At 40.6% G+C, this 9,032-nt stretch overlaps 1 protein-coding gene across 2 annotated transcripts in view; it reads left to right on the top strand.

Annotated features, from left to right (window-relative positions):
- LOC139420919 (uncharacterized) overlaps positions 1–9,032 on the top strand; it is a 439,502-nt gene that overhangs the window by 222,458 nt on the left and 208,012 nt on the right. The window lies entirely within an intron of this gene.

The raw sequence follows: 9,032 nt of genomic DNA, 5'->3' as shown, positions 1-9,032 counted from the left end.
TTACTACAATGGCAGCAAATATTCTTAGGAATTCAACAAAACATAATGAAAGGAAACTTTATATCACACCTTTTCCTGAAGTGAATGGTTTCACTCACTACTCTACCCGCGAACTGCTGCGTTCTTTGATATCTACATTGCACGTGAGGTTGATGGAAACTCTACATTTTCACTTTGTCACATATATATGAGCACATAATGTTCAAAAGTGGTATCAGACAACATTATTTGAGTGACAGAGTTTAACATAAGCTATTTTGAGAAGGCATTACTTACTATAGATTGTAGCCCATGTCGGCTGTCTACTTTACTAGGGGCCATCTCCACTCATAGATAGTGTCTTCAAAGTGAAACAACATAAAACAGAAACCTCTAGGTCTTTTAATGAGGTGTAACTGTTGTATCATTTCCCAATGCCAACAAATTATACTGATGGTAAAGGAGGTCTTCTTAGTGCCAGTGTAACAGTATAACTTTACATCCGTCCCCTCGCCCATAACCGGGCGCGAACCATGGACCCTCTGCACACAGACAACAGTCACCCACGAAGCATCATTACCCATGCTCCACAAAAGCTGTGGCCCTTGCAGAGCAAGGTCTCAGAGCAAGTGATGTCACCGATTGAAACGCTATTAGCGCGCACCACTGCTAACTAGCTAGCCATTTCGCATCGGTTAACCCAGCATGAGAGAGAAAGAGAGAGTCTCAAGACTATAGTCTGGTTTAGGAAGGGAATGTCTATGAATGGTTTATGGAAACAAGTTGTTCCTCAAGTACTGCAAGAAGTAGTGGCCGAGGTGGTTTAACTTAACATCAGAATCCCATGTAGGTGTCTTTGGCAATGCCTGCCCACTTATCCTTCAGCACATCATGCCACTGAGATTCAAGGTGTGCCACAAACACACTGGCTAGGCTACCTAGACTTTTAATTCCAAATTGACTGAAACTAACCTATCAACATAGTGATGACATATACTGTGTGAATAACTTTTTAACTACAGGTGCGTAATAAACGATGCACCCTGCATAAAACAAGCTCAGACCTATTTGTCCAATTACAGTTGTCTGTGTCTGTGTAAGGGACCCCCCATTTAGTCTCAAATTCATATGAACAAGTACAAGGTTGCTGCAGTTCGACAGGTCATTCGTCCTCCCTAGGGTCTTAAGTTGGAATAACTCCTAGCCCACTGAGTATTTTACAATGTTAATGGTTCCAATGTTATGGTTGTCCTATAGACATCTAAATGTCCTTTCACTATTTGCAGGAGTTCAGCAATCCAGAATCGGAACCGGGATCATGCTACTATGAGGCTGAACAAGAATTGTTCCACTGCACCAGGGTACAGAGAGGGATGAAAGATACCTTTACTCTACATCTTCACTGAGTCTCCACACCTTCACATTTCATCCTGTAAAATAAAGTACATTTTGTGCATGCTCTGTTTTCTTTATCTTTACATTTCTAAATGTTGCATTAGAATAGACATTTTAGGTTGACTTGATGAAAGATGATTCATATCTGTTTTGGTTTTGTTGGTCGTACTTGCTGTAGTCTGATCTTTTTGGGCCAGACTATGATCTATTAATGTTTAGGGTACATAATGTTCATGTATCAGCAAAATTAGGGGGCAGGAAGGAAACTTGCCAGAAGTGAACATGGATACTACAGTAGTAGCTAGCTAGCTAGAATGTCTAATATGTCACTTGTTTTTGGTGTAGAATGGTTGTTTTAACGTTTAGAAGGTGTGTGTGATGAGTTATACACCCTATCATGCATGATACGATGTCTGAACACCGAAGGTTTCTGCCCAGCTAGCTACTGTGTGTGTGTTTTTTTTTCTCACGGAAGGGGGGGGGGGGGTCGTCATTAGTTACCACAGCCACAAAGTCATAAACCCTGCCTATTTCTACAATTGCACGTCAATCGACTCCAGGGGGTTATAACGTGATTTTAAACCTAACCACACTGTTAACCTTATGCCTAACCCTAACCTTAAATGTACCCCTTTCCTGCAGTCAAATTACCTAGTGGCCTCATGGGTGGAATGTTATTAATATTTTTCATAATCTAATAATTAATCAAATTTTTTTTTACGTTGATAACCCTGTGTTTCTATGTCAAATTGTTTTATTATATTTCAGTATTCTGTGATGTATATAAAGTGTAATATTGGGATGAAAACTCAAAATTGAATACATTTCAACTCTATATCTGACATGGTACATTTCTTTTTTTAAAAGCCCATAACCATGTGTGAGGTGTTTACTTTTGTTTCAAAGTATATTTGTTTTTAGACAACCAAGAAATTACTGTGTGACGCTGATTTAGCCCACTGTAGTAAAAGGCAAGACCAAAAAGCTAATTTTCGTGTTGATACATTTTTACGCTATAGCCCATTTTTACTTTGTGGCTGTGGTAACTAGTGGTAACCACGGAAGGGCTGGCTGGAAACAGAAGGGCTGGGTCGGTTCTAACGTAAAACATCACGATCCGTTCAATTCAAAACCGGGATATCCAACTAGTGTAGCTGAAGTCTGAAGGCACAGCCCTTCATTATAGTTGGTTTGTGCCGACACATCAAAGCTGTTAGCTGTTCCAGACTCTTAAGCACATGGTTTCTAAACTCAGAGGCACAACACCACGATACTTCCGGGAACGCTTGAGAAACAGACCAAGCAGACCAGGGTTTGTTTGGGGTTTGAGAAGTGAAAAAATATTCCTTAGTGGTTCAATTCTAGAAATCTAAAGGCACAACCTAGATTCGAGCCAATGTTTTAAGTAGATGAACGTGTTATTACTACAACCTCGTGAAAGTGTCAAACTGAAACGTTTTCATTTTAGTCAAAATGTTAGTCACTAGGCTACCCTTGGGGCGGCAGGGTAGCCTAGTTAGAGCCTTGGACTAGTAACCGGAAGGTTGCAAGTTCAAATCCCCGAGCTGACAAGGTACACATCTGTCGTTCTGCACCTGAACAGGCAGCTAACCCACTGTTCCTAGGCCGTCATTGAAAATAAGAATTTGTTCTTAACTGACTTGCCTAGTTAAATAAAGGTAAAATAAAATAAAAACAACAACTTTATATTGAATGAGTGCCTTTGCTTTGACAGCCTGCACACCCGATGATGTTTTTCTGCATGAGCTTAGCCAGCGTCGCCATGACATCGCCTACAAGTGTAATCGGGATTTCTATTGGAGAAGCAGTTTCTGCCTATCTTCATACTTGTAATATTCATATGTGTAAACATACTGAATTGTAATTGAATTCATTTTACCGTCATATCATACTGCGCTATGATTGGTTAAGACCACATAAATGGTTAGGTCATGGGCAGTTTGAACATGCATGCAAATTTTTTTTTTAAAGATACGTGAACATGCCAGTTATAGCTAGCTAATAAAGAGCTACGTTAAGAGATATCCTGTAGTACTGCATTTCATTATTTTGTACAAAGTGTGCAAGACAATACTGTACTGTCTTTGTCTCAAATCAAGGATTTAGCAAGACTAGGCAAGACTGTATCCGTGTAGACTATCAATGTAAGTTTGCGAGATCAAGATGGTTCGTAAGAGCCTAGCGTTTACACAGGTAGCCCAATTTGATATTTTTGCCCAATTATTGCCATAAAATAACAATTAGTGGAATATCAGAATTGGGTTGCCTGTATAAAAGCAGCGACAGGTTTAGGTAAACATAAATCTCTAAAAATGAACATCAGTGATTATAAGCTCTTCTGTCTCTGACCATCACAATCTTAAAATTATGTTCTCTAACCTTACAAGTTGTTTAATAAATATGTTACCTAATCATTTTGTAGCCTTAAATTCAGTGAGTGGCTGGTTGACAAATGTAATTGAAATTCTACAATTGGTGATTAGAAAAAATCCAGCCTTTTAGCGATTGGATCATATGTGTGTGCGTGTGTCTGTATGTGAGATAGAGAATGTGAGAGAGAGTGTGTGTGTGTGTGTGAGTGAGTGTAGTGTACACGAGGGGGGATAAATACATAAATAACCCAATGAAGTGTGAACTTGTGAATGTTTTAATTCTATTTATGTCATAAATGTTTTACTTAAAAGTGTGACAAACGTGTGAAAGTGAGCACAAGTACGTGTGAATGTGTGCCTTTTTTATTCATAAAATATAAATACAAAATTGACCATTCAACAAAGTTTATTTTAAAACAATATGACGGCTGAATGTCTGATTAATTCAGATCCAAACAGTTGCGTTAATGAGATTCACTCCACATTATTAGAGCCCCTGCACTGTTTACCATCTGTCAAGGTGGGGGTGTTAAAGGACTGCATTTAAACACATTAACCACATAATATTGTTCATTGGGTCCACATTAATTAGGTTAAATGTAATAAAGTCATTGACCTGTCAATTCTTTCATGTTAGGCTATTACATAAGCTAGAAAGCGGGAATAGACTATTTATTTTCTTACATTTAGGTCAGTGTATTTGTCATTGTCCACAGCATATCATAGTCTATATGTCTTGCATTAAACATTTATAGAACATTTTATACTGCTTGGTAAGAAACCTGATCCCCATTTCTGTACACAGATCTCGGAATTGCACTGTAATGGCTTTACTTGTGTCTCCTTGTGCATTATTATTGAAATGTAAAAAGTGAATACCCTACTGTTCTGGACCCTGTAGTTGGGTTTGAGTTCCTTAAGGCTATCGTGGAATTCCATTGTTGACCACTTGGGGGCCACTGTCCTGTGTTGATGTGTGTTGTTCGTTTAATGTGCTCAATCCTGTAGAAAAATAATTGTTTACATTTCAAAATGGTGAAAGTCACTGTGGAACTGCAGATATTGTCAAACTCCATCATCCATCATGTGATAATTGAGCCAGTGGAGATGGCTGCCGTTTTACTGTCACATAACCAATTGTGCCCTGGTGTTTTTTTGCGTTATTTGTAACTTATTTTGTACTTAATGTTTCTGCCACCGTCTCTTATGACCGAAAAGAGCTTCTAAATACAAGGACAGCGATTAATCACCCCATACTGAAAGAAGGATTTCCTCCAGACACCCGACAAGGCCGTCATCCCCGTCATTCACAGGAGAAAGAGACAGAGATATTGGGGACGTAGATCTGGGTGCCTTTTAAGGATCCGAAGGCGAGTGGGTAATCTGCCTTTACCATCAATGTACAATATTTGAATAATAAAACAGACGAACTACGCGCACGTACATCCTACCAACGGGACATTAAAAACTGTAATATCTTATGTTTCACCGAGTTGTGGCTGAACAACAACATGAATAACATACAGCTGGCGGGTTTTTACACTTTTCGGCAGGATAGAAGAGCCGCCTCTGGTAAAACAAGAGGTGGAGGTCTATGTATATTTGTAAACAACAGCTGGTGCAAGAAATCTAAGGAAGTCTCAAGGTTTTGCTTGCCTGAGCTAGAGTATCTCATGATAAGCTGTAGACCACACTATATTCATCTATATTCTTCGTAGCTGTCTATTTACCACCACAAACCAATGCAGGAACTAAGACCGCACTCAATGAGCTGTATACGACCATAAACAAACAGGAAGACGCTCATCCAGAGGAGGCGCTCATAGTGGCCGGGGACTGCCTGTTACGTGAATGCATTAAGCCAAGGAAGTTGCTAGCTAGCATTAAACTTATCTTATAAAAAACAATCAATCAATCATAATCACTAGTTAACTACACATGGTTGATGATATTACTAGTTTATCTAGCGTGTCCTGCGTTGCATATAATCAATGCGTATTCGCGAAAAAGGACTGTCGTTGCTCCAATGTGTACCTAATCAGAAACATCAATGCCTTTCTTAAAATCAATACACAGAAGTATATATTTTTAAACCTGCATATTTAGTTAAAAGAAATCCAGGTTAGCAGGCAATATTAACCAGGTGAAATTGTGTCTCTTCTCTTGCGTTCAGAATTGCCAGAATTTTACGTAATTATGACATAACATTGAAGGTTGTGCAATGTAACAGGAATATTTAGATTTATGGATGCCAACCATTAGATAAAATACGGAACGGTTCCGTATTTCACTGAACGAATAAACGTCTTGTCTTTGAGATGATAGTTTCCGGATTCGACCATATTAATGACCTAAGGCTCGTATTTCTGTGTGTTATGTTATAATTAAGTCTAAGATTTGATTAGAGCAGTCTGTCGTGCGTTTTGCCAGCAGCTCTTCGTTGTGCATCAAGCATTGCGCTGTTTATGACTTCAAGCCTATCAACTCCCGAGATTAGGCTGGTATAACTGATGTGAAATGGCTAGCTAGTTAGCGGGGTGCGCGCTAATAGCGTTTCAAACGTCACTCGCTCTGAGACTTGGAGTGGTTGTTCCCCTTGCTCTGCATGGGTAACGCTGCTTCGAGGGTGGCTGTTGTCGTTGTGTTCCTGGTTCGAGCTCAGGTAGGGTATAGGAGAGGGACGGAAGCTATACTGTTACACTGGCAATACTAAACTGCCTATAAGAACATCCAATAGTCAAAGGTTAATGAAATACAAATGGTATAGAGAGAAATAGTCCTATAATTCCTATAATAACTACAACCTAAAACTTCTTACCTGGGAATATTGAAGACTTATGTTAAAAGGAACCACCAGCTTTCATTTGTTCTCATGTTCTGAGCAAGGAACTTAAACGTTAGCTTTCTTACATGGCACACATTGCACTTTTACTTTCTTCTCCAACACTTTGTTTTTGCATTATTTAAACCAAATTGAACATGTTTCACTATTTATTTGAGGCTAAATTGATTTTATGTATTATATTAAGTTAAAATTAGTGTTCATTCAGTATTGTTGTAATTGTCATTATTACAAATAAAATGTTAAAAAAATACAAATAAAAATTGGCCGATTAATCGGTATCGGCTTTTTTTTGGGTCCTCCAATAATCGGTATCGGCGTTGAAAAATCATAATCGGTCGACCTCTAGTCCAAACACACCAATACAGTCGTGAAGAGGGCACAACAAAGCCTATTCCCCCTCAGGAGATTGAAAAGATTTGGCACGGGTCCTCAGATCCTTAAAAAGTTCTACAGCTGTACCATCGAGAGCATCCTGACTAGTATGGCAACTGCTCGGCCTCCGACCATAAGGCACTACAGATGGTAGTGGGTATGGCCCAGTACATCACTGGGGCAAAGCATCCTGCCATCTAGGACCTCGTAACCAGGCGGTGTCGGTGGAAGGCCTTAAAAATGTTCAAAGACTCCAGCTACCCTAGTCATAGACTGTTCTCTCTGCTACCGCACGTGAAGCAATACCGGAGCGCCAAGTCTAGGTCCAAAATACTTAACAGCTTCTACCCCCAAGCCATAAGACTCCTGAACAGCTAATCAAATGGCTACCCAGACTATATGTATTGCCCCCTCACCCCTCTTTTCCACTGCTTCTACACTCTGTTAATTATCTATGCATAGTCACTTTAACTCTACCGACATGTACATATTACCCCCACATTGACTTTGTACCGGTACTCCCTGTTATTTTACTGCTGCGCTTTCATTATTTGTTACTATATTTTAGACTTATCTATTTCTTTTTTAAACTGCATTGTTGGTTAAGGGTTTGTAAGTAAGCATTTTACTGTAAGGTTGGATTGTATTCAGCTCATGTGAGAAAAACTTTTTGCTTGCTATCACTTTGTAGAAGCATTGTCTGTAAGTAAAATTAATCATAACATATTTAGCTTTCATTTCATTATATTATTTTGTACGGCTGATCGTTTTAATGAGATTCATTAATATTCTTCATAGCCACATGATGTCTGTTCACAGCATATGGTTGACAGGACCAGCTTCCTTGCTCAGGTCAGCAGAGCCAGAAACCTCTCCGATACCTTTCGACTTGGTTGACTCCGGATCTGATGTCGAGATCCGCCCTCAAGTTGCCTGCCACGCCACCAACGTCTACAGAAAGAAGTTTGACCCCAAACGCTTTGAGAGGTTCTCAAGCTGGTGAGCACTGACAGATGCAACAGCTTGGCTTGTGCACGTTGCTCACTCTTTTAAACAAAGCAGAATGCTGCAAAGGATGGCACATCTGTGACAAACCCTGCTCCATCGAAGACCTGGATCACACCAAGACAATCATAATACGCAGTCTGCAACACAGCACCTTTCACAAGAAAATGGAATGCATCAGAGAAGGTAAAGCCATTCCTAAGCAGAGCCCACTCTTTGGTCTGTGCCCCTACATGGATGATTCAGGCCTACTGAGGATTGGAGGATGCCTGTCCCAAAAAAACCTTGGTCAAGAGGAAATCAACCCTCTCATCCTCCCTGGAATGGGCCATGTGACTACTCTACTCATCCACCGCTGCCACCACCACGCGCAGGTCCACCATCAAGGGCGCCACTTCACTAAGGGTGCTTTGAGAGAAGCTGGTCTGTGGGTCAGTGCTGGGAAACGCTGCATTAGCAGCACACTCTACCAATGCGTCATTTGCCGAAGACTACGTGGGAAGATGGAATCTCAGAATGTTGGACCTGCCCGTGGAGAGAATGATCGGAGTCAAGAGGCACATCCTTGATTTCATGTTGCTGAAGGTGGGTCCATCCAAACTTACTCACAAAGTCTTGACCACATTTATGGCAGAAGTCTCAGCCATTGTGAATGCTTGTCCACTGGTTCCTGTGTCTACAGATCCAGACTCCCCCCTCATCTTGACACCAGCGACACTCCTCACCGAAAAGGTTGCTGAGGTTCCCCCACCACAAGGGGAGTTCAATGAGAAAGACCACTTCAGTCTTCAATGGAGGCAAGTACAGAGCCTTGCCGACACATTCTTTATTCCAACGGTGCCAGAAGATCTGCCTTCCCTGCAGAGTCGTCAGAAGTGGCAAAATGAGAAGCCCAACCTTCAGCCAGAAGACATTATGTTGCTGAAAGACAGACAAGCAAAAAGAAACGACAGACCTATCTATGGGCATCGTCAAAAAGACCTTTCCCGGGTGTAAGAAGGGGGGTGCGTTTAAGTGCTGATCTAGTATCAGTTCGGATCAGT

The sequence above is a fragment of the Oncorhynchus clarkii genome, chromosome 12 (genome assembly GCF_045791955.1).
Source record: "Oncorhynchus clarkii lewisi isolate Uvic-CL-2024 chromosome 12, UVic_Ocla_1.0, whole genome shotgun sequence".
Lineage (NCBI taxonomy): Eukaryota > Metazoa > Chordata > Actinopteri > Salmoniformes > Salmonidae > Oncorhynchus > Oncorhynchus clarkii.
This window is presented reverse-complemented; position numbering and strand designations above follow the sequence as displayed.